The following is a 26221-nucleotide window of genomic DNA, read 5'->3' on the forward strand; positions in this document are numbered from 1 at the left end:
GAAGACCTGTGTTCGGATCCCCAGGGGCCATGTACAGTGCAGAACATAGATGTACAGAACATGTGCATCTGTGATGGAAGCGCCAGGAATGGGAACCTTCCTAAAGCTTGCTGGTGAGCTCAGGATTCAGTGGAAACTCTCTGCTCGAATAATGAGATGGAGAGAAACTGAGAAATACATATTGTCAGCCTATGCCTTCCGCTGCACACACATGTGCTCCCCACAAATATGTATATGTACATGCACAGACACCACATGTGTGCAAAACAAGCCCCACTGAAATGAGTACTAAACTCCAAAAACGAAATGCACTGTTGCTATGGTACTAGACAGCTGGAGGTGAAGAGCGAGGCTCAAGGGCCTATCTAGGGAGACCAGGAAAAGACCTCCGTCCAGCCACAGCGGTGACGCGGAGTAGGAAGCCAGCGATGGCTTCTTCGGGGCGGCTGTGTGCACCTGAGGGACTGATGGTCCTGTTGTGCCTTCTTTCACACACTTGGCTATCACAAGCTTCTGACACGGCCAGCACCAGCTCCCTCACCGGGATGGAGAGTGAAAGACCACAAGCAAACTCGGGTCATCTTGTGAACTATTCATCAGGGAAGGAAGACAGATATTTTCCTTTGTATTCCACCTCTAAGAACTTTTACTGATTTGTGGGTCTGGCTTTCTCATCTGGAGTGTGTGTGTATGTGTGTGTGTGTGTGTGTGTGTGGCACATGCTGCCATCCACCTTCATCTCTCTTTCAGCCCAGACTCAAGTGTTAATCTTTGATGTAAAATTTGCACTCCTCATCAGAATGGATGGAATGAGCTTCAGAGAAGCAACCGAGTGGAGAGAAGAAAGAAGACAACGTCTCTTCAAATGTAGCCTCGGCAGCAAATGGTCTTTTCATGTGCTCCCCTGTGCTGCGGCCGGGGCCTCCCACTGTCCCCAGCGCTGCCGCGCCCCCCCCCTGCTGCGTGTCGCCACAACGCCCAGCCACGCGAGCGGGGATGTGCTGTCCTTGTGCAGGCTGTTCCCATCAGTTGTGAATTTCATGATAAATCCCATTACAGACTTTCACACAGGACATGTTCAGGAAGGGGATCAGGGAGGAGAAAGTTTGGACACCTGTTCCCATTCTATCTGGAACTCGCAAGGCAAGGAGCAGGCATCCATACAGCTCTGGGGAGCAGGAGAGATGGCAGCAGATGAAGTGCTTTCTGCACCAGCATGGCAACATGAGTACAGATGGATGCCGCCGTGGGGTCTCCCATCTGAGCCTTATCCACAATCTCAGCATGCCTCTGAGTAGACAAAGGGTAGATACAGGAGGATCTCCTAGAAGACAATAAGCCAGCGACCCTGGCTCACAGCAAGCAGTGAACAATGAGAGACCTTTCCTCTGGGAAGCAAGGAAGGACTGATACTCCAGGTTGTCCTTTGGTTTTCACATGCACATGTGTGTCCACACTCCCACACATGACAATGCTCACTCACATACACACCGTGGGGACGGAGCCTATACCCTGGTGCCTTCTCTTTTCTTCTGAAGTACAAAGTCAATGAAAAACAATGTCTTCCCACATTTTCTCTTTCCCCATTCATGCCAGATGGAAGATCAAGTGATCAGATCTCAGATTTCTAGCCTCCACTTCCCATCCTCATGTCCCGAGCAAACGCAGTGAGAAAACATTCAATGTTAGCTTCCCAGTGACCTGAGTTCACATCACACCAGCCACTGCCTCAACCTTCTTTTGCAATACAACTTACCACCCCAGAGTGTTTTACTCTGTCAATTGTCTCTGTCAATCTGTCATGGCATTCCTGCAATCCAGAAACGTGTGAGTTCTTATGCCAGCCTAAAGCACAGCACCTGGGATTCCATGTGACCTAGAAATACACATTTGTTGATTGACTCGTGATCAAATGCACTGGTATGCTCTGTCTCCATCCACTCACTTCTACAACACGTGGGCAGATTGAGCTATTTCACAAGAATTTCTTAGGCGCAAATTAAAAGTTATCAAATTCAATGTCATGAGCAATCACAGCAGTCTGGAGTTCATCTTCACCTCTTTAAATATAGTGCAGATAGCAAATTCCCCAAAAATATTTTGCCAGATTTCCACTGCCTTAATTTTAAAACCCAAGCACACTATAAGAAATATGTAATCCATATGTCTATGATTCATTTCTACCCAGTGCAACAAAATGCTGTTTTCAAATTAAATGTCAAAATGCCTTTTATGTCTTTGTATCTGAGCACTTTTAAGATGTTATTTTTAATTGATACTGGAAAATGTTTTGCCAAATTTAAAATCTGTAAAAACATGTGTAGTTCTGATTGGAACATCAGCCTCAAGGACAGTTGATTTTATTTACTCATGGGAAAATTCCTGTTTTCAGGCCTGGAGAGATAACTCACCTGTTAAGGCGCTTGCCTACAAAGTCTAAGACCCAAACTCAATTTCTCAGTACCCATGTAACATCACATATATAAGGTGGCATATGTACCTGGAGTTTGTTTGCAATAGCTGGAGGCTCTGGCATGTTTATTCTCTCTTTCTTTCTTCCTCATGCTCTCCATCAAATAAATGAATGAATTAAATTATAAAAATTTAAAAAAATAGAGAGTGGGTTCATTTCTGGATATGGTTCTGACTTGTTTCCCAGATCCAGATATGGGTTTTGTTCCACTGAGCAGATCAGTTAGCCAAATCAAGAGTAATTGGTTTCCCACCATAGTTGTGCACCACTATTGCCCTTGTGTGAGCATTATGTCAAGTTGTTTGCTGCTAAGTAAGTTAGACCATGTGTTGCTTGGACAGATATTGGTCATTATCCCCCAGTTGCTCATGTAGCACCTTCTGGCACTAGACACACTGTCTGGGGACTGACTCTGTTCCAGCTTCCAGCCATGTCACTCCATGTTATGTGCCAACAGCATACAGTGTCTTCAGCAGTAGGATCTTACCACTAACCTATGGTGGGTCATCAAGTGCTCTGACATAAATCTTTTGGGAAACCTTGTAGGTCTCTCTGATCAAAAGCTCATTGTGGATGATATCCATCTGCTGGTACCAGGAGTTACAGGTCAGCACACAAGAAGAGAAGGAAGAAAAAGATAAGTGATATAAAAGTGATAGAGATATAAAAGAGAAGAGGGAGAAAGAGAGAGAGTGAAAAGGAAAAAAAAAAAAACAGAAACAGGAGATAAAGGTCAGTTTTCATCATACCCTCTCCAGAGCCTTGTGAGTCAGGTGTTCCCTCTAAGGGCCTGGTGAAGGTTTAATCATTTGTTCTGTGTTTTAGGGTGTAGAGTTTGATGGTACCATTGCTGCTTGGGTATAGTTTTGTCTCCCCCCCCCCCAACCTCCCCTCCATCCCACCTCCCTATTGTCTTGTCCTTGAGATGCTTGCTGGGTATGTCAGCAACCTGGGTAGATTCAGGTAAGGAGCTGTAGATGAGTGAGACTATGTGGTGATTATCTTTCTGTGATTGGGTGAGTTCACTGAGAATGATCTGTTCCAAGTTTAACCATTTTTTATTCAAATTTCATTGTGTCATTTTTCCTTCCTGCTGTGTAGATTTCCATCATGTAGATATACCACATATTAGTTATCCTCTCTCTAAAAAATCATGATTACCACATTTATTTGGTGCTAATTTTACTCTCCATTGGAGAATCTGCTTCTCTTTTTCAGATACACACAGATCCTAAGGAGGGAACCACCCCATCATACCTCAAAAGGGCCCAGCTGAAACTAAGAATAGTTGGGGAAACATGCAAGAATGCTGTTTTCTTGGCGAACCGGGAACGAGCATACGGGTGAAGGAGATTGACACAGAGAACAATCGACCTTACCAACCAGACATCCAGAGACACAGGGGCGCCCAAGATCTCATTACTGAAGCAGACCTAAAATGAACCCAACATGGCTCAGGGAAATTTGCAGAAAAAGGGATTAGAAAGAATGTCAGAGCCACATGTTGGGTCATGACATGCAGAGACATTTCCTCCTACCCAAAACTAAAATCTAACCCCACAATACACGACCCATATACACCAACAAGGAGGGTCCCTGTGGAGGGGGAGGACAGGGAGGAGGCTAACAACAGTACCAAGTTAGCTGCATTCATTGAGTACAAAAAGAAAAAAAAAAAACTTTTTTAAATCCTGTTTTTAGAGATAGACTACTAAGGTTATGGTAAGTACGCCAAATTCTCTTCTGTACTTCAAATGTGCTAGTGGAGGCTGCCTCTGGCAGGTCCACAGGGAACATGGGAAAGCATCTTGTGACCTGAGCCATTGCTGCTGTGTCATTTCATTCTTCCTGAACTGTATAAATTGATGGTGGGAGGAACTTATTTGCTGCCCATCTTAAGAAGTAAGACATAAGGCAAATTTTCTTCCTTACAGGTCTAGAAACTGTAAACTTTCCTACGTGTGTGTTCAGTTTGTTCCTGAAATTTAAATTTAATAATTCCTCCTATATTCTTGCTCTTCTGCATTTTTAAAAATTTCTTCACTACGAAATTTCTTTATAAAAAGATATTCATCTAAAGGTATCTCTCCATGACTCAAATTTGTGACCTACAAGATGCACTTTGGGCTTAAATAAAATATTTATAACAAAGAAGAACATCAGCAAAAAAAAAAAAAACTGATCAATAAACATCAATGTTAGATAAGTTTTAAAGCTCTATATTTAAAGTCAGAAAAAAAATAACTAAACTAAAAATCAGAGTCAGATCTGTGACCCCAGACACATCAGTTAAACACTTGACCTCATTAATTTATAAAATGAAAATGATATCCACACTGCCTCCCTGCTAGACTCCATAAGATCACCACAGACTCGGAGCATTTTATAAACAACCATTGATACCAGTGATAATGCTATGAGCAGTTATACATTTCTAAGTTTCAACTACAACCAGGTACAAATTTGCTTGCTTCTTTAATGTTTCCATTTCTGAGTGAAAATATGAGTGCCTAGCCTTTAAGGTAACTGAGAATGAGTGTCCCCTTCTTTGAAGGTCACATGGGTCATCTCAATGGCTTATCTGCTCTGCACTCTTTCTGCAAGAACCATGGATTTGCAAGTGTCAGTTACCTGATGAGCAAAGGGTACTAGCCCATCCCTTTGTAGAGAAAACACCACTTGCACAGCACTGAAAACTCTTCAATCACTCTGTCAAAATGTTAAATCATTTTAGGAACAGCACTTCAGGTCTGAGCTGAGAAAGTTTATTTTGTGAAGGCTCTGAAAGGAGTCTAACCACACAGCAAGAACATTTGGGCTTAAGCTACAGAAGAGCTCTCAAATTTGAACACCAACCTGCAGAAACTCGTTGCTAGGTTCACAGTGTTTTCTAGTAAACATTTCACGTCTTTAATAACTTACGAAAGCAGCAGGCATTCTTCTCTTAAAGAATGCAAGGGAAAAACAAGCAGGCGCTCACCACAGCCAGGTTCCTTGTCCAGAAATCAGACAAGAGCAGCTCCCAGCACGGATTCCACATGCGAATTTGTCTTGGAAGAAGGAGGAATATCATGTCCCTGCACCAGCATAGAGCTGACCCGGGTGTTAATTTGAATTTTAAGCAGAACCAGGCTTTTGCTGAGGTCCATCCCACCTGTCAGGATAGTGTGGTATAACAAGATAATTACTTCCCTTATTTCAAAATGCCAGACACCCAAGTCATACTTCCATGGAAGATGAACACAGTGCCTATATTAAATTGTATTCTAATAAGTCTATGACTGAGGATCACCGGCAGGATATGTTATTCAGGGAAATGGTGGCAGATGCCACATAAGCCCCAGCAAAAGAGAGAGCTGTGAATACATGAGAGATTCAGATATATACAAAGGAAATACTTTTCCTGGAGTGAGCTAAAGTTCAATATCATTCCTTCATGGAGAAGTGCTCTTTTAGGTGTAGTACAAGGTTGAAATGCAAGGTTATTCAGAGAAGAACACTAATATCATGAATGCTATTGTCTACTTAATCCTACAGATTTTAGATGGAGTCATCTTTGAGAGGGCCTGTCCACAACTTGTTATTGACCCCATCCAGCCAAGACTCTTCACTAAAGAGAGTGTAATGTTTTAAGTCTTTCAAATAGAGTTGATCAACTTGGGTTGGTTAACTTGGGGCAGAGGTACACAGAAGACCAAGAATACAGATATCTGTGGCTGTGTACATCCATCTGCATATACAGATGTGTGCTTATACTTGTCTACCTGGACATAGACTTTCCCATCTTATAATGAGTTATTTGAGGCACTACAGAGAGGGCTCAGTCCATAAAGTGGTTGCCTTAGAAACATTAGGACCTGAATTCAGCCCCCAAATCCACAGAAAAAATGATGGACATGGGGGTACACATTTGTAATCCCAGCAAAGAGGAAGAGGAAACAGGAAGATCCCTGGGGTTCGCTGGATGTGCCACCGAACAACCTACCTGGTGAGTTCCAGGCAGATGAAAGATACTGTCCCCAGACAAGTAAGCATTGCTCCTGAAGAAGGTTAGTGAAGATTGTCTGTGGCCTCTATGCACATACTAACATGTGCACCTGCACACACACACACACACACACAAAGGAATTCCTAGAGAATGTTTAATGATGTCTATTTACATTTCCTATTCACCATGGAAGAAACAAGGCAGATTAGAACCTTGGTGATACATTGTGAGATGGTGAGACCTGTCTCCTTACTTTACAGTAGTTCAGGGGATGTGGAAAACAAATTTCCAATGATAAATGAATTCTAAGTACAGTTCTCAAAAGCCTCTTCCATGTAAAGCTATGCCACTTATTATAACACAGTTTTCCCTAGCAACAGGGTCTCAGAACCACCCAGCAGGTACTTGGCCAACTGCCCAGGACCTCTCTGGATCAAAGAGGAAAAGGTCAATGGAAGGAACTGCATAGGAAGGTCATGATCATAAGTCTCTCACTCTTCAAATATATCCAATACAGGAAGAATGGGCTGTGCCATAGATACTCAGAGATAAAGTCTGTAGGACTCTGTAGTGCAGTGGTAGAACTTTGTTCTCCACTCACAGGATGACAGGAAGCCCTTGGGAGTTCCAGGAAGAAGACCAACATGGTGCCTGTCACATTCTAAGCCGTGAGAGGGAGGTGCCATACAAATGGAACACGGAGTGCCAAGGTACATGCAGCTCACTGCCTGAGCTCCGGCTTACAGTAGCTGCAGGAGCCACGAGCAAAACAGGACGTTGGGAGACTGGCGGCAGACACACACGGGACCACCCAGAGTTTTATGCAGTTTACAGGTTGCACTCTCAGCGGCTTTGTTTGAAAGGTGGACTTAAAGAAGTAAACGGTGTCCAGAATAACCCAGTTACCAGATGGTTTGCAGTGTTAATTCCAGACACAGAGAAGTCACAGTTCTGAGGAGCAAGATAATGCTCATTTTGCCTTGTACTCACATGTTGACTTTGTGTGTGTGTGTGTGTGTGTGTGTGTGTGTGTGTGTGTGTGTGTATCAGTGCATGAGAATCATGGCATACATGTGGAAGTCAGAAGACAGCCTCAGCGCTTTGGTCCTTCCCTTCTACCTTGTTTTTTCACCATGCGAATGTCAGGCTAGCAGGCTTATTGTCTTTAGGGTTCCCTGACTTTGCCTCTCATGGCCAATGGCATTTTGGATTATGCAGGTGTGTGTGCTGCATGCATCCAGCTCAATGTGGGTTCTGAGCAATCTCTCCAGCTCTTCACACAATGGGAGATTATTTTTTTTGTCCCAAACCTACCTGAAGTTCACATTTGTGTTCAATTGGTGAAATGAGGATACTGATGCATACCTTTCAGGGCTTGGCAATAACATGTCATGTCACTTTGCTCCCCTAAAACTCAGAACCTACTGCCAATGGGCAACACACTGCCACAGACTCACAAGCACTCTTTCCCCTGATCCCTGCTGCTCTTCCCTCCCTGCGGACATAGGACATTTGTGTTGTTGTTGTTTGCTTGTTGGTTGGTTGGTTGGTTTTGTTTATATGAGGTAGGGTCTCACTTTAGTCCAGGCTGGCCTGGAATTCACTATGTAGTCTCAGGGTGGCCTCAAATTCACAGTGATCCTCCTAACTCTGCCTCCCCAGTGCTGGGATTAAAGGGTGTGCGCTACAGGCCCATCAGGACTTCTTGAAGACCTCTGCTCTTGGCTTTGAATTCCTTCCCATGCCGTCTGCAACTGCCTCAGTCCCAGCTCCACCTGCAGCTGCTCAGTGGGGCTTTTCCCCTCACCTCCCTCTGCACTGCTTCCTGCTCCTCACTCTCCTGCATTCTCTCCCTAACCCTGCTGGCTGCCTGATAGAGTCAATTTTAAATACAGTACACTTATTGTCTTATCATTTTGCAGAGGAGTGGGAACATCAAGAAAAAGGAACTTATTTTGACTTGTTCCCTGCCCACAAGCTTGGCACACTAGATGGCTGGATACTCAGCATGGAGGCTTACTGTAAGGTATCAAATTGAAAGACTTTCTTCAAGCACTTTACACTGTGCTTGGAAAGGGGAAACCTAAATATATCATAGCAGTTAGTTCTGGAGAGCCTACCACCAGAGATGAGGCCATGGCTTTTGGAGTAGTGGGTGGGCATGTGTTCCTTTGGGCCAGCCAACCATCTTACTGTCACTTGTTGCACATGAGACCAAAGCCACTGTTCTTTTGTCAGGTCACTTGATGACCCACGGCCAGGCTTTGAGCACACCAGTTTCTGGATCTGTCAACACACAGATGGATATCAGTCTGCGGGAGGGAAAGACTTTAAGGAAAGTACTTAATTTTCCATGAGATGTAAAGTATCACCGGAAGCACTTAATGTGATTAAAAATCAAAGATGACAGAAAAAAGAGTCCCAACACATAATGCATTCATACAAAACATGCTGTTAATCATCATCATAACCATCATCATATAAAAAATAATAAAAATAAAAAGGTAACACCATGGTTTGTTCCCTTTGATGATGATGTGTATGCATTTTGCCTACCAATGGTACTTTTCAGGTGGTCATCACATACCCTGCCTATGAGATTTTAGCTGCAGCCTTCCTTTCTGTAGGTTTCAGTTAAGCAGCAGTAAGGGAAACTGCATTCAGAGACTTCCCTGGAGAAATGCGAGGATCAGGCTCATGGGCTGGGGAGAGCCATTCTTTTCATCACAGCAGAAATACCCAGGGAAGGATACAGTGCTTGTCTCCTGTTCATTAACTGTGTAGAATTACTGCAGCAAGGAGGTTAATAATTACACAAGTAATTAACACTTTCTTCATTTTCATGCTCTAATCCTATAGTTGCAGGATTTCAACTTTGGTCCCAGTGTCCAAGGCAAGATGAGAATAGAATGGCAATGAACCAGACTAGATTTGGAGAGGGAGTCGAGCAACGAGGAGAAAGCTCGAGGTTGCTAACCACTTCCTAGTGAGGAACATCTCTGGCACATGGACATGACCACTGGATTCCGATGTATTTTTAACAATCACATGCTTTTATTTGTGTTTTTTTTTTTTGTGGCAGGTATGTGACACCCTGTTCTTCCCTAAGCCTCCCTCCCACCTCTTCACACCTACACACTGTATATTTGGTGTCACTGTTTATTAAAGATAACTAACGCCCTAAGTCTTTATTTACTTCTGTTTATTGCTGTTTTAGCAAGAGTCGCTGGAGAGCTGCTATGCTGCTGGTCCACTCGGGTTCTTTAATCACCGTTAGTAGGTAAAATCATCTGTGACAACTAATCCAAAAAGCAGATTATATTTATTTTGGCTACAGTGGCTTGCAATTCGTTAAAATCAACAAAGCCTTTTCATTAGCCCCCTGCTGATGTCCTAAAAACAGACATTTCAAGGGTCTCAAAGCACTGAGCCACACATATGTGGCCAAGCTAATTCTGACAGATTCCCCGTGCCATTCTTAACACAAAATCTCATTAAACTAGCAAACAAGAAACAGAACCCCTCTGCTTTCATACAAAGGCTTAATTAACACGCCTAAACTCCAAAATCAAAATCATAGCCGCAAAGCTTCCTGAGTGCGGAAGCAAAACAAACACAGAGACTGTGTCATTAGTTAAGCAAGATTTAACAAAAATTGGGATGTTTTGTTTTCTGTGTGTATGTTTGTGTTTTTTTTTTTAAATAATGTAGAATAGGATTAGAAATCAGAACCAAAGTATCTATTGTTAAGCGATTCTGCCTGGTTCACTGGCCTTCAAAAGCTGGTTTGTCATGAACTGGATATTTGGTGACGCCAGAGATTCAAGATACTCTTGCAGGACTCACCCAAGATAAGAATCAGTTGCACCGGGGCCCTATGGTCACATGCATGTGAGTGTACACACGCACTTGTGTGCTCATGTATGTGCAGACCAAAGATTGAAGCCAGGTGTCTTCATAAACAGCTTCCCTCATTTTTTTTCAACTGTGGCAGTGTTTCACACTTGAATTCAGAGCTCACAAATTCATTTAGTCCGTCTAGCCAGCCTGCCTAGACATCCCCGTCTCTGCCTACTGAGTGCTGGGATGACAGGTCGTCCACCACAGCCCCCCACATTTGTATGGGTGCTGGTGACTCCAGCTCCCGTGCTCACAATAGTACTGCAACTGCTGTACCACTGAGCTTGCGCGGGACTGAGCCAGGGGTGTTTGCCACGCTGCCTGCCTGTTTCCTCAACCCTTCATGCACACAAGCACACCACTTTGGCACAGCGCTTTGACTGAAGATCATCTAGCTGTCCTCGTGTTGAAGTGAGTATTAGGTCTCAGTGTCAGGAGTGGGGCATTCTAAGAAAGATGCTCACAACAGTGACTCAACCATCCCCATGTCTCCAGGCAGCGGCCATAATTAATGAATGTATCAAAAGGTCTACTCAAGGATCAGAGAAGGTAGACGATGATTTATGTTTACCTAAGCAAAAGATTATTTAGCTCTGCAAGAGCTCTCGAAATGCGGCAGCCCAGAAATATACAGATGCAATGTGGTCTCTCTCCAGCCCTAAGGAGAGATTCAGTGAGCAAGCACATGTGGCAATCAAAGGAGGTAGAAGAGACAGAAAAGTGCGGCCTCAACCTCCCCCACCCCTCCAGAGTTCTGATGAGATAGCTACTGTGAGTTGTGTATTCCCATAATCACTACTGTGGAGGAATTGTTTGCTTTGCCCAAAATGCTGTCCAGAGTGATCACCAGTCGATACTACACCCCAAACTCCACCCCAACATGCGGCTTTCCACTGGCACAAATGGATAGAAGGTCCCAGTGGCCCCACCACAGGAGCGGGGACAACTGCGGGCTGGGGTCTTAATCACTTGTGGGCCAACTGTCAGGCTGTCTCCCAGAAAAAAGAATGTCCAGTTTGCTACCACCAGGGCCTCTGTCCAACAGCCCCTTCAGCTAGCACTCCAGTGTCTTCCAGTCCATTCCGCAAGCAAAAGGGCTGTCTGCTAGAACAGATAATCAAATCCAGCCTAGAAGGAAACATGCATAAGCAAAGCTTCTCTCAAATCCGAGTTTTGTCCACAAGGAAAGGCTTACTACATCTGATATACAAGTTAAAATTTTGGCTCTCTATAATTAAAACTATTGTTGCCATGGCAATCCAGAAAAGGTTGCAACCCTGCTAAAGACCAATGGCCTGGCTTTTTGTGATTGTTGAAATGATTTGATGTCCTAGCTTAGGTATTTTTTTAAATTTTTTTTTAATTTATTTATTTGAGAGCGATGGACACAGAGAGAAAGACGGAGAGAGAATGGGCGCACCAGGGCTTCCAGCCTCTGCAAACAAACTCCAGACGCATGTGCCCCCTTGTGCATCTGGCTAACGTGGGACCTGGGGAACCGAGCCTTGAACCGGGGTCCTTAGGCTTCACAGGCAAGCGCTTAACCACTAAGCCATCTCTCCAGCCCAGGAATTTTTTTTGAGTGACAGGGAAGGCATGTGACTTGGGCAAACAAGGAGGCTGTACCTCATAGGCTTAATGAGAACAACTAAAACCCCATCATGTTCCCAAGGTACTATTGTGACTGTCCCTCAATCGGTCCCCAGACTGCATCATTGAATAGATAACAAAAGCTACTGTTCTTGTGCAAACTTACAGCTAGCAGCTCTCTCAATACCCCCGGACACCTGATGTCCTTCTTTATCATCTTCCAAGACATGACCAACCCCTGGCCCAGGATAGCTATGAATGCAGCCCAATACAAAATAATAAACTTAATTAGAACATTATGATTTTTTTTCTGTAATTCTGTGTGGTTCTAGAGTTTTAACTTTGTAGGTGACAGGTATCATCACAATGTCACTCAAAATAACCCTACCTATGCTATTGCGACCCATGGGTTTCAGGTCCAGTGCCTTCTCTCCCCGCCACACCAGTGTGTACGTGTCCCAAGGCAACTGTTTTTCTTCCCACGTAATCCAGAGCAGACAAAAAAATTGGACCTGCCTACAGGATGATACTACAGAAAGACTTAGGTCACTGAAATAAGCCAAGTCTTTGAGCACCTGTCAGGTGCTGGGAGCCACATGCTGTTCTCAGACAGGCAACCAAGGAATCTACTTGGTTTGTGGTTCCAACAAGGTGGACAAGCAACCTGTATGACTGTTGTCACATAAACATGAGGCAAGAATTCAGTAGTCACCTTGAGAAAGATTCAAACTCTACCTTCGGAGGAGAACCGCTCCTGAGGTTGTGTAGTTGTGGGGAGAGTTTGTTGTATCTAAACAAATCCCTTCATTTCCTGATTTGTTTAAAGTGGGATTTCTGATGTGAGGTCCCTTCAGGACAAAGTACTGTAAGCCAAGCTACAAAATAAAAGTCTCCACAAACAAGTTCACACTCCCTTGTCCCCATAGACAAACCTGATATCTAGCACACCTCGGCTAGCTACAGTTGAGATTGAGCCAGTTATGGACATGAAGATGCTCCTCTGGCCTCTGTGTGACAAAGTGTCAGGCTCACGCTCTACTCTGCAGGTCTGGACACATCTAAGCAATGCCTGAACCGAGGAGTATGGCCTACTGCTCTGGGAAACCCACATGCTCACAAGTGAATGGGAAATTAAATCCAGAGGCCAATACCAAAACAGAGCAAAGGGTTTGCTCCCTGGCCAATTCTGTACCATGACTTGGACACAGCCAGCTGCCTTTGGAACAGCCATGGGGGGGGGGGGGGAAGAATGACTACATGACTAATCCAAACACCAAATGGCTTAGTAATGTTCATGTGGCAGAGACAGGGCAGTAAATTATGGCAATTTATCTTCTTTGAATATCTCTCTCACTCTCTCTATATATGTATAGTGTGCACTTGTATATCTATGCATGTCTGTATGTGTGTGGGTATGTGTGCATGTGTGTGTCCATGTATGTGGAGACCAGAGTTGATATTGGATGCCTTCCTCAGTCATGCTTGACATTTTTTGTTGTTTTTTTTTTTTAATAAGAGAAAGAGAGAGAGAGAGAGAGCATGTCTGGGCCTCCAGCCACTGCAATCGAACACCAGACACACACACCATCTTGTGCACATGTGCATCCTTGCATGCTTCCGTCACCTTTTGCATCTGTCTTGTGTGGGATCTGGAGAATTGAACTTGGGTCATTAGGCTTCCCAGGCAAGTGCCTTAACTGCTAAGTTGTCCTTCCAGACTGGCATCATTGTTTTGGGATAGTGTCTCACAATGAACCTAGACTAGAGGTCACTAATTTGGCTAGAGTAGGCATCCTCCCATCTTTGCCTCCCCAGCTCTGGGGTTATGGGCATAGGCAGCTGTGCCTGCCATTTTGATGTAGGTACTGGACACGGGGTGTCTTGAGCATGGTCCTCACTAAGCCATTTCCCCGGCCCCGGTGCCCCTGTGATAATTTCTTAGAGTTCAGTTTTCAACTACGTATAGTAAGAGAGAAGCTGACCATTAAAAACTCTGGAATATATACTGGTTATTTTCTTTTTGTCTTTCTTTCTTTCTTTCTTTCTTTCTTTCTTTCTTTCTTTCTTTCTTTCTTTCTTTCTTTCTTTTTGTCTATGAGGACATTACATTACACTTGAAGCAATAGTTCAGAGATATGAAAAGAAAGTCTAATGTTTCATTTAATGCTGAGGACAGTAGCTCGAGATGTTGGAAGAGGCTTCTAATATTTCCCCTGGGGGATCTGAAGGTAGTCCTGTAGGTGACAAAAAGGCCTGGAGGACAGAGGTAGGGAAGAAAGCTTTCATCTGCAGGAAAGCAGGCGCAAAGCTGAATGCTGAGCACAGCCAGCTGTCAGGAAGTTCGCTCCCCCTGCAAGGAGAGCTCAGCACAGCCCCAATTACTATTTTTCAGGGCCATTCTGTCTCACTGGAGTACAACTTGTTGGAGGATTAGTGTCTAGAGGGAAATTCTCAAATAAGCTTTTCCTAAAAGACTAGATGCTTAGAAATGGCAACTGCTTCTTTCTCATTCCAGAAGCTGCTGGCGCCACAACCCTCTAGCTGTGCTCTCTGATACGGAAGCAAAATCTGACACTGTTCCTGAGATTTTATATACACTTCCCTTTTTCTGCAAAGTACATGAATAGTGTATATACACTCTTCAAAGGATCCATTTTTCTCTTTTGTAGCAAAAAGGCAAGAGCCTATGGGATCACAGTGCCTGGGGCAATGTTCCTTTCTGCTTGGAAACCACCTGCTAATCACCTGCAAGGGACTATAGCAACTACAAGGAAGGTACCCAAGCCCGTGCCTTGCAGCCCCACAGGACAAGGGTTAAGCAGAAACAAAGTGAGAGAGGCTTTCTTGGCCTGAGGGTCTCTGCAAAGAGGCCAGTGGCAATGTCCCCAGGGATGGATTCCAGGGGCCAAGAGGAGCAGCGGGGGAGGGACCAGAGGCAGCTTGAAGTGGGCCAACATGCAGAATCACCTAAGTTGAAAGAACAAGTCATAATAACATTCCTAAAAGCAGTGAGTTGGGGAATTACTTGGTCTGCTTCTGGACTGAGAGGTTGCACTTGGTGGGTCTGGCACACGATAGGCCCATCTCCATGGGTCACTTGTGTAAACCGGGTGCTTTCTGAACCCAACGTGTGACCTTGCATCTGATGTTCATACTGAGATGGGCAACAGAGCCATGAAGGCTGGTTTCTAACAGGATACAATAAGACCTAGCTCTCTGCCTCTTTATTCCCCTCTCCCTCTTACATCTGACACGGCCCAAGTGGAGTGTTTCCTTTTCTTTCTCAGCCATCATGTCCCTGGACATTCTTTTGTCTTTGCTAAGCACACAACACTTCTTTCTCAGTGGATCACTGGGCTCTGCAAGCCCTACATAGGTCCAAGGGTATGAGATAATGTGGTAAATTGTATATTTTAGTTTTCAAAACACCAGTCTCCTGTACATGTTCCCACATATTCATCAATAAACACATAGAAAGACAAATCATGAAATAGTCATGTGGTGGAAGATCATTCTACATTAAGAAAGAATAGGATCTCAATGCGTTTCAACATGGATGACTTTGAAGACATTATATTCAGTGGAATAAACCAGGCATTATGTGATCCCAGTCATATGAGATACCTGGAATATTTGTAGAGACAGAAGGTAGAATGGGGGGTGTGTTCTCAGCTAAAGAAGAGAGAAATGAGGAGCTACTTTTTAATAGGTGATAAATTTTAGTTCAATATAGCATAGGTCTACAGGTCAGTGCTAGTAATATCTACCAAGTAACATAAATGGGTTTCATACTCCAGAATTTTGTATTTGGAAAATTTTAATGTGGTAAAGTATTTTTATCAATAGTTTCTCAAAATAAATAGAAAGTACTAAAAACCATTCCCTGGGCCCCAAATCTACATGTGATCACGTCTGAATTAAGCCTGATTATTTCAAAAGAGATATGTTGTACTCTGCTAACAGCTTCTGAGACAGCCTGTGTCTTAAAATTTTCTTCCTTTGTTCCCTTCCTTTTTCCTTCTCTCACTTGTCTTCCCTTCCTTCTCAAAATATTTATTGAGCATCTAACAGTACATCCCATATGACTCGAGAAATACAAAATGACTTCACATAAGCAGACAATGGAGAACATGTTTAAGCTGAGATGTGGCATTTGAACAGGAGGTGGGCCAAAACCAAGTGATATGCTGAACATTAAACAGTGAGAATGAGAAAAAAAATGAACAAAAGAATATTTCAGGCATATGTGACACAGGTGGCTTAGTTGGCTGAAGCTTCAAAGATCCAAAAATCATGTGAACCATCTGAAAAGTGGGGTGCAAAGACTATGAGGAGCCTGAAACTGTTTTATCTAATGCCTGAAAAAGAATATCGCACTTGTCCTCCAAGCTCCTTTTGTTCTCCAGAATTCCACTCAATTACAAAGATGCTAAGACTGGGATTCCCATCCAAACACAAGTATCTCGCCAGCAATGCCCTCATCTGCCCTGTGTCCTCACAGAGACTGTTTCCATTCCCCTAGAACTCTTTCAACACTGCCCTGCGCCTGCGCTGCCCTCCCCCACCCACATGATTAAGTGCATACCCTTCCTCTCCGAGCCTCACACTGGACACCGCTGTCCCCAACCTCGTTTCTGAAACACACTGCCAGGTTCATTACGTAATCTTCCTTTCTGACTCATATCCCCTCTGAAGAACCTTTCTCTGACTCATTTTTCCCTTTTACACACCTGTCTTTCTTTTTCCTTCACCTTTAATGGTTCTTTTAATCTCTTTACATTTACACAGTTCCAGGATTTTGCTGCAGCCATATTGTTCTTTGGTACCCAAGGAAGAGGTGATGTTGGCTTATTGGCAGTTTATTCCAGCTTCACCTTCGATTTTTCCCATAAATATCAAACTCTACTTATTCCCTAAGCATTTCTGGACCTCCAAGGTTTCTCTGCAATCACTCCCTCTTCAAGGTTCCACCTCTGATTTTCAGAGAATAGGTTAAGTACTGACTATATATTCTGGGAGCATTCTCTCTGTCCTTAATTCACTGTACATGGACCTCCATCTAGACAAAGGTTCCACATTACAAACTTTATTTGGGATGGTGGGGTCCGTGTTAAAGAACAAGGAACTTCCAAGAATTGTGAAACAGTTCTTGTCCTTCCAGAAACTTCAAGGTAGCTAACAACATACAGTGATATATCATATCAGAATAGGTTGAGTTGTTTTAGTCCAGGTATCAAATGGTACCAACATACATTTCAACACCCTGGCTTCTTATTGCAAAATGGGCCAGGAAAAGCTGTGGGAAAAAGATGTGTAAGACATCCTTGAAAGAGAAGTGGGGTTCCATCAAGCCTGACAAAATGCTGTGGGGGAGAGCTTAGGGAGAAAGAACTGAAAATGAGAATTTAGGTAGAGGAAACACACAAGGTTTCACAGGGATTTCTTTCTAAGCTGAGGAATGGAATCAGAACTGTGTGGTGGAGTAATGCAATGGAGAGGTTTGCTGCCCAATTCTGACATACAGAGAAGTGACATGTGTGGGGAAAGCTGACATGTGAGGGAAGTTATTCAGGATGAGGCAGCAGCAAGGCTTGAAAATAGAATGGCAGATGTTAACTTCGGTGGCACCTGTTACTCTCTGGTCCCAAACAACTGAAAGAAGGGACATGGATTTTATCTTGCATTATTATAATTTTAATCAGACAAACTTAAGGAATATTGTGTGGTCATTCTACCCCTGTGTATATATAAGATGTGGTCAAATCATGAGAGTTAGCAAACAAGCCATGGTTGATAATGACAATAATAACTGCAATGTGATAAAACTTCAAGTATGTACTATTTTGTATTTAATAAAATTGATTTGAAAGCACATGGCTAGCTCAGTCGCTAGAGTATGAGACTCTTAATAGAAGTGATTTAAGTTTGTATAATTTAACTTTTAATACTGTGAAATAAATACTGGCTGACATAATGCCTAGAAATTTAACAATCGGTAGGAACAGGATATAGCCTACCGGTGAACTCTTCCCCTCTAGGGTTCTTCACTCTTCCTATTGAATCCAATTCTCTCTTTGATGCCTTCCGTTCTTTCTTTCTGGACTTATCTCCTTTACTTCTGTCCATCGATACTCCAGTCTACCTACTTCTTCCAGGAAGACAGCACCCCAAGTGATTCTCCCTTGCCCAACTCTGTTTGTTAGTAAGCATCTTTGGAGACCACCACACATTTAGCCCTTCAGTGGCACATTTTGCTATCCCCACTCAGAACTAGTTTGTGTATTATCCTTCACCCAACTCCCCATTAGATCATAACGTTGCATACCAGAGAGTTTCAAGTGATGAAAAGTAGCAGGGTTCATGGTGAGCATTTGAGACAGATTTGCTGTTTCACCTCTAATGTTTGCATTCCTTAGGCTAGAGAACTGCTGTCATCCACCACAAACCTCTCGCACAACGTACATCTGCCACATCATGAGCATGCAGTTACTGCTTGTAAATGAAAGAGATGAGATGTCTTCATAGAGAAGTTACAGCTGTCTTAATTAATTCAACAGCTAGCTAAAAATGTAGATTCCTTGGAGGTTTGGTAACATAAGAAAAATCAATTTTTTCCTACTTTTCCACTCAAGAGAGAACACTTCTGTGTTCAGATGTATCCTCCCCCTACCCCTTCTGTGGGTGTGCATGCACATGTGTGCAAGCACACACACACACATTTGTCAGTGGTCAACTTATTCTTATATAGTGTAATGTGATGCACAAACACACAGACACACACATGGAGATTACATTCGTACATCATAGCACACAGCTTTTGTCTTCAATCCCATGGGAATGCCTCCTACTTCACCGCACATCAGAAGTTGGCAGTGAGGGCTGGAGAGACGGCTTAGTAGTTAACTTTTGCCTGTGAAGCCTAAGGACCCCAGTTCAAGGCTTGATTCCCCAGGACCTATGTTAGCCAGATGCACAAGGGGGCACACACGTCTGGAGTTCGTTTGCAGTGGCTGGAGGCCCTGGCACACTTATTCTCTTTCTTCCTCTCTATCTGCCTCTTTCTCTCTCTGTCTGTTGCTTTCACATAAATAAATAAAAGTAACATTTTTTTTTTTAAGTTGGTGGTGGCCTGGGAAGATGGATCAGAGGGGAAAGTGTCAGCTGTGTAAGCAGGAGGACCTAAGTTTGGATCCTAGCACCTACATAAAAGCCAGGCAGGCATTGTGATGCATATCTGTAATTCCAGTTCTGAGGAGGCCAAGACAGGAGAGGGCAGGCTAGCTAGCCAAGCAAATAGGTGAGTTCCATGCTCAGTGAGGTGTTCTGGGTGAAAACTAAGATGGAAAGTGACAAAGTCAGGCACCTCTGGCGTATACACAGATACATATGTGCATACCTCGAAGTATTCCCATGGGATTGAAGACTAAACCTGTGTGCTATGATATACAAATGTAATCTCCATGTGTGTGTCTGTATGGGTATTTGTGCAGCAGATGAAGAAATACATAGAGAAAAAATGTACAAAAGACATGGAGCTTCATGGCCTCATACCTCACCTTCCCAGGACCTCCATGCACTCTCTGGAGACTAGATTCGGGGCTTCTCTTAAAGTCCCTGCCAAATAAGTGTGACTGAGTAATTTTCAGTTTCAGCTCCCAAGATGATGGAGGGGGTGGGGATGAGGATTCCAAGCTTCTGATCATAGCTGAGTCTTTGTCATAGCCAGGGCCAGTCCCGACACCCGAGAGTGGCATCATGATAGGACACCTCTACCCACACATGCCATTCCAATGAATTAGAAGTTCTGGGTCACAAATAGGGACCAGAGACCAGATACTTATTTCCCATTAGACATCACAATTATATGCTTGATTTCCTGTATCAAGAGCTTCACTGAGAAATCATATGGACAGAAATAGGTAACATCAGGGCATTATTTCTTATGAAGGAAATGAAGTAAAAACCATCTACCTGGGCTCTAATGTTCCAGCACGTTACCCATTGGTTGATGAGTTTACTAATGTGGAGGTAAATATAAACATTTGGAAGTTCTTGCTGTCACAGTCTTAGAAGCTTTAGGGATATATATATATATATACTCATATATATATACATATATATATAGATACTCATATATGTGTACACATAAGTATATATGGTCAGATCATATATTTACTATTTACTATAAGACATTTTAACATTCTTAGTGTGATGGCTATGAACTAACTTCATTAGAAATAATAGTAGTTAGCCAGGCATAGTGGTTCGCGCCTCTAATCCCAGCACTCAGGAGGCAGAGGTAGGAGGATGTCTATGAGTTTGGAGACAGCCTGAGATTACATAGCATAGTGAATTTCAGGTCAGCCTTGGCTAGAGTGAGACCCTACCTAAAACAAACCAAAAAGAAATAACAGTAGCTAGAGATCTGATTGTGGTGTATTCTCTCCTATTATCAATCAATATGATGATTATTTCTCATAGCTGAGAGGAAAATAAAAGGGGGGAGAAAAAGGTGAACCACCCTAATGAAGCTGACTGATGGTCCGCATTTTCCCTTGGGAATGTTGGCTCCTGCTGACGCAGTCAAGGATAAGCATAAGTGGAAACGCCTATGGCCTACAGCACAGCAGATCAGAATCCGTGTATCCCACCCTTTCTGAAATCAGGAGAATGTCAAATCCTCATCATGCAAATCCATTTTTATTCCCTGGGCACATATCCAGTGGCAGGAATTTACCAAGAGGCATTCCCAAGGGATCCTAAAACATCCCCTTTCCAGATTAGCTACACTTGTCACCCCTGAACTGGAAGAATGGGTCTTCCCTCTCAATTTGCACATATCTGCACCCTCAGAAAGAAGCATACTTTTCTGGCACTTTATTGATTAAAAGGGGGGGAGCCACTATTTGTCCCCACATAGCAAGCTTCTGCTAATTCTAAGTCATAAGTAAGCCTCATTGACAAAGCCATTAGAGGTGGAAACAGTGAAATAGGAAGGACAGGAGAAAGATGGCCAAGATGTTCGCTCTCCGCTCTCAACAAAAGGTATTAAAATACCAGTGGTACAAAAATAAACTGGGGTGATTATTTTTAAAAGCCAGAAAGGGAAGCTACTCCTAGACTTTATAAGATGGGTGTCGTAAATGTTTCATTGATTACATGATCAGTTTGTGGTGAATGATTGGCTGATTAGTCAGAAAGGGTTGAATTAGTGACTCTGGTTCTGCCTCCCATGAATAAAATGTGTAGTCCTGCCTTTCCCAGCCGCAGTGACAGATGATATCTGTTTTCTCCTGTGAGCTTGAATTTAAGAGCCACTGAAGCTCGGCAGCACTATATTCTGCCTCAAATGAGCTGAAAATTGCGTTCAATTTGAATTTCAAAACTGGAAGGGAGGAAGGGGGAAAAGCCCTCAGCCCCATCAACCGTCCACACTTTTCAACTACTTCCTGCCTCCTAGCTGCATTCTGCCAGGCTGGGGACCTGAAACCCAGGATATGTTGCAGGAGAAAGAGCATCGCTGGATTCCTGCCCGGTCTGAGTTTAAAAATAAACTTTTAATAGGCAGGATCAAAGCAAACCTCACTTTTACGTACGTACATAATGCAACTCACCAGGCAAATAGATTTATCTTTTCCAAACTCACTTTGACTTGCCCCCCCCATATGCACTCTGGAGGTGATAAAGGTGAAAGCATCTTCCCTGAGAACATCTAGTAGAGTCAATTTTTCTAACTTGAAATGAATTCCTATTCAGCTCACTTATGACCCTCTCTCCTTCCCCCCACCTTCAGCTGCCTCACATTACAAAGTAGACCTGCTACTCAAACGTTGAGTGAGTGAGTGAGCGAGTAGCCATTGATTCTTTTAAAATTAAATCATATTTAAAATTCTTGGAGAGAGTTAGTTATTTAAATCAATCTTGTGATACACTATTTTATAAAAACCAAGCTTTTTCTGTACAAGTACTCTTATGCAGCACCATGCTGGAGTTTTTAGCAAGTAGACTTGAAAACTACTTAAAAACTAAAGAGGACACACAAAGCAGGTGATATGCAAGGATCACGGAAGTGAATGACCTGGGGCCGGAACACCACTCCGGGAGTGTGAGCAGAAGCGGGAGAGCGAGCCACACTCTTCCCATCCACTGCCCAGGAGTGTGAGCAGAAGCGGGAGAGCGAGCCACACTCTTCCCATCCACTGCCCAGGAGTGTGAGCAGAAGCAGGAGAGCGAGCCACACCCTTCCCATCCACTGCCCACTCAGAAACTTGTTCTCCAACTGCTGTAGGTATTCTCAAGTTAGGACTAAAATAACCTAGGCTCCATGCAAAAGTTAAGTCTACTTCTAAAGTGTCATTTTCTACCCCCAAGGAAGAACCTGCTGAAAGCTGCTCATAGACCTGGCCTGCTCCGCAGCACTCAAGAGCCAGCACTATGGCAGAGCGCGGTGGGCAGCAGGGGCACTTGAATGCCTGGGCAGGCTTCCCAGCACTGCCCTGCAGGAGGGCCTCAGCTCCTACTGGGCAGCAGGGACTCAGCATCCCAGTGATCTCTGCCCCTGCCCTGCAGAAGGCAGTAGGTATCTGCCCTTCCTGAGTTCTACCTGGTATGAGAATGTGATGGATGCAGTCTCCCCATAGGGTTCCTCCACACTGCCATCCTCAGGGTGGCAGCCATCACCACACGTTCATGTTTCAAAGTGAAGGTACTAGGACTAGGAGAACAATGGACTAACAGTTGGAAACCTTAGAAATATATAGTCTTCCTTCAAATATGGGGTGAAATAAACTCAATGCTTATTTGTGGAAAGAACTGAGTTTTCAACTGATAACTAACCACCACAGAAAGAACTTTTAAGAAATTCCCGGGAGCTAAAACCAGAGAAAGCTGTTTCACTTCACCAAAACATGAGAATTAAATAGTCTGGGCTGAGCTGGGGATCACACCTCAGGGGTAGAGCCACTCCTGGGCAGGGCAAGAGAAGCTAGAAGCAGGGCTGTGCCTCGCCTGGCTGGATACTATTATGGCAGAGAAAGGAGAGTCGAGATCCATTCACAAAACAACAAGATAACCAACTTGCCCACCCTGAGAATTGCCACCTCTTCCACATCTGCCAGGGCCCAGGAGAATTTGCAGTGGAAATGGCACCATGAAAACTGCTCTTAGTTAGCCTGACAACCAGCCCCAGGGTGATAGTGACAACATGCTGATCAAGTACAATCTATCAGAGCAGAAATACTGAAGACAAAGAGCTCAACACTAAATCAGACTATCAGCAGGCCTGCCATGGCTCAGGGGTCATTGGGAAAGAGGGGTGGAAAGCTGAGAGCCACAGTGAGCGGCCACACCCAAACCATGATCCCCCCATTACCCCATTCGGACTTACTGACATCTTCATGACTCCACATCAAATCCAATAACCCCAGAGGAGGGAAATGGGAACGGGGGGAGGAAATAGAAGAGTATTATATGCTTAAAAATAAAGAAAAAAAGAAATAGAAATAGTCTGGTGGCTAAAAAGATGGCTCAGTGGTCAAGGCACTTACCTGCCAAGCCTAATGACTAGGGTTCAATTCCAAGTACCCAGGTAAAGTCAGATGCACAGTGGTACATGAATCTGGAGTTTGTGTGCTATATCTGGAGGCCCTAATATACCCATTCTCCCCCTTCCTTCTCTCTCTTCCTCCCTCCCTCCCTCCCTCTCTCCCTTTCTTCTTTGTCTCTAAGCTTACAAATAAATAAATTAAAAATGAAGAAATAGTCTGACCCTAACAATCATGGCTTACTGGCCAGGTTAGCAAATCAGAGGAAACACAGGCAAAGCCTTTGCCAATGAGACCCACATACAGTGACACCCACCATCCCAGCACATCCCACAAAACAAAAGCTTCAAGGGCATTAAGAATTCTGCCTTTGCATTATAAACGAGAGAACAAGGAAAACATTGCATCTTCCTCGTTGTTGTTAGTAATGAAATTCCTGCAGCACAACATGATAGACAAAGGTGTCAAGAAGCCTCTTAACTCTCTTCTTGTGTATCATGTGGCAGGATGTTAGGCAAGTTCAAAGAATATCAACAGCTCCCGGTGTTGAAGAGAGCAGCTTACCTTCCAAACTGCAATGATGTTAGCGTGGGATGTATTCCTTACATCTTCATCATAGAGTATTGCTTCATTGATGATCCAGTAAACTGTCAGCTCTATTCATTTATATGACATGAGCAAGGATCCAACCCCCAAAAAAAAGAAAAAAAAGAGAAAAAGTAAATTCAATTTTCTTGGCCATCCCAGGCCAATGTGTAAGCACACATTAGTAGTAGGACTTTTCTTTTTATGCTCGGCCTTAAACAGGTCTTTGATTATAGAAACACTATATATATATATATATATATATATATATATATATATATATATATATGATTAATATATATAAATATATATTTAAATACATACATTCAAGGCTAGATTACCACTCCAATGAGGATATGGTCCTAACTTTTGTTTTAAGTTTTCTTTCTCTTAGCTTTAGCAATCTTGAATTTATTAATCTTTAATTTCTCTCTCAGTTATAGTGAACACAACAGTGAAGACTTCAAAGTTTTCCCCATTATAACACACATTTATTACTTTAAAAAACATTTGCCCAAGAACAAGGAAATTGTTTTGCATCAGTCTCAAAATACATGCTTTTCTTCTAGTATAAGGACTTTGTTTCTTATTTTTGTGACTCCCAATAAAGATTAAAGGGAATTGAAAGAAAAGCACAGTTTTTTTCTTCCTGGAATAAACTTGACACTTCTGTTTTATATAACTTCAGAGTATGTTTTAACCAAACAGGAACAAATGTTTTAGGAAAAATGTCTACCACAGGAAACTATTGGGACACATTTCATGAAATTGCCCATATACTACCAGTTTTAAACTGCAAAAGTACATGTACATATGATTCAATGTTTCTCATATTCTTACCCTTATATACTGTATTGGTTTAAAGAAGTGTCCCAAATAGCCTCATGTGTTCCCCAGCTGGTGGCAACTTAGGAGAGTTGTGGAGTTTTTGAAAGATAGAGCATTATTGAGGAAATATGTCTCTGGGAGTGTGCCTTGAAGTTTATTATTCTTGCCCACTGGATGTCCAGCACTTCCTCAGGACTGCTTCTTGCTGCTGTGACAAGACGTCTGGTGGCCTGCTCTCCCTGCCATTATTAAACCTCCCTCAGAATTATAAGATGAAATACCCTATTTTCCTCTCATAAGTTACTTCTGGTTAGGAGTTCTGTGCTAGCAGTGAGGTCAATGTAACACAGTCAAAAGACTGGTATTTCAGAAACCCAGGGGAAATCTGGACCTTGAACTGGTGGCTTCGGGGAGAAAACGGGGGAAGGTTGTGACCAACATGTGACTGAAATGCTCCCAGTAATTTACTTGATACTTAACCTGGTGCAACTTATCACATAAAGGAGGTGAGATAATTAACTAGCCAGGTGTCCTAGGCCACTTTCCATTATGTTCCTTATAGTATGACCGTCCTCACAGCAGAAACATGGGACATGAACACTTCATAGAGATGCATGGATTACCATAGAAACTGCTCAGGGAGAGTAAATGTACCCACTACGACACTATGACACCCTTTAAGCACATAGCTTATCCCCTTTTCCTTGAAGAATGGAGCTGAAAATAAACATGCTTGACAAACAAGAATGAAGTTCCATTCGCAGCTTCCTCTTAACACCCCAATGTACACAAAATACCCACTGGAATCATGCTTTCTTTGCTTTCTTGCTAAAAAGAAACTGTGTGCTACAAAACAAAAGGCAAGTTTTGAAAGAGATTCTCATACAGAGTATGAGCTGAAGATCAACATAGATGAGTGGGGAAGGAGGAGTCTTCTAGGGTAAATTAGAATTTGATGGGTTGAGAAATGAGAATGCTTGGCAGGAAAAAAAAAGTAGAGTATTTCCTTATTGAATGAGAAGAGGGAGGCTTACTCCAGCTTAAAAAATTACCCTGTTTATTTCCTAGGCTTGTGAACAGAGGAACCTGATGAAAGGTGTGATTTGTGTCGGTGTGAGGAAACCTCCGTAGAGAACCCACTCCACTGACACTACAGGGTTTAAGCCCGGGGGAGATCATTCAGATAGTTAATTGTGGATTTTTAAAAAGCTGAGGAACCAATGGAGAAGTGCAAAGGGTTTCTGAATCATGTTGCTGTCTGAATGGGGCTGATATTGGTCATGATCAATGTAAATACAGAGTTCAAATAACATG

The 26221-nt window shown here is 43.2% G+C and overlaps 1 protein-coding gene across 4 annotated transcripts in view; it reads right to left on the bottom strand.

Annotated features, from left to right (window-relative positions):
• The window catches only part of Esrrg (estrogen related receptor gamma), a 606145-nt gene that overhangs the window by 425406 nt on the left and 154518 nt on the right, over positions 1-26221 (bottom strand). For all 4 annotated transcript variants that reach the window (XM_045139537.1, XM_004671998.2, XM_045139528.1 and 1 more), the window contains exon 2: positions 24059-24150. The gene's annotated coding sequence lies outside the window, so the exon portion shown is untranslated. The remainder of the gene's footprint in view (positions 1-24058; positions 24151-26221) is intronic.

This window comes from Jaculus jaculus, chromosome 1 (assembly GCF_020740685.1).
Source record: "Jaculus jaculus isolate mJacJac1 chromosome 1, mJacJac1.mat.Y.cur, whole genome shotgun sequence".
NCBI lineage: Eukaryota > Metazoa > Chordata > Mammalia > Rodentia > Dipodidae > Jaculus > Jaculus jaculus.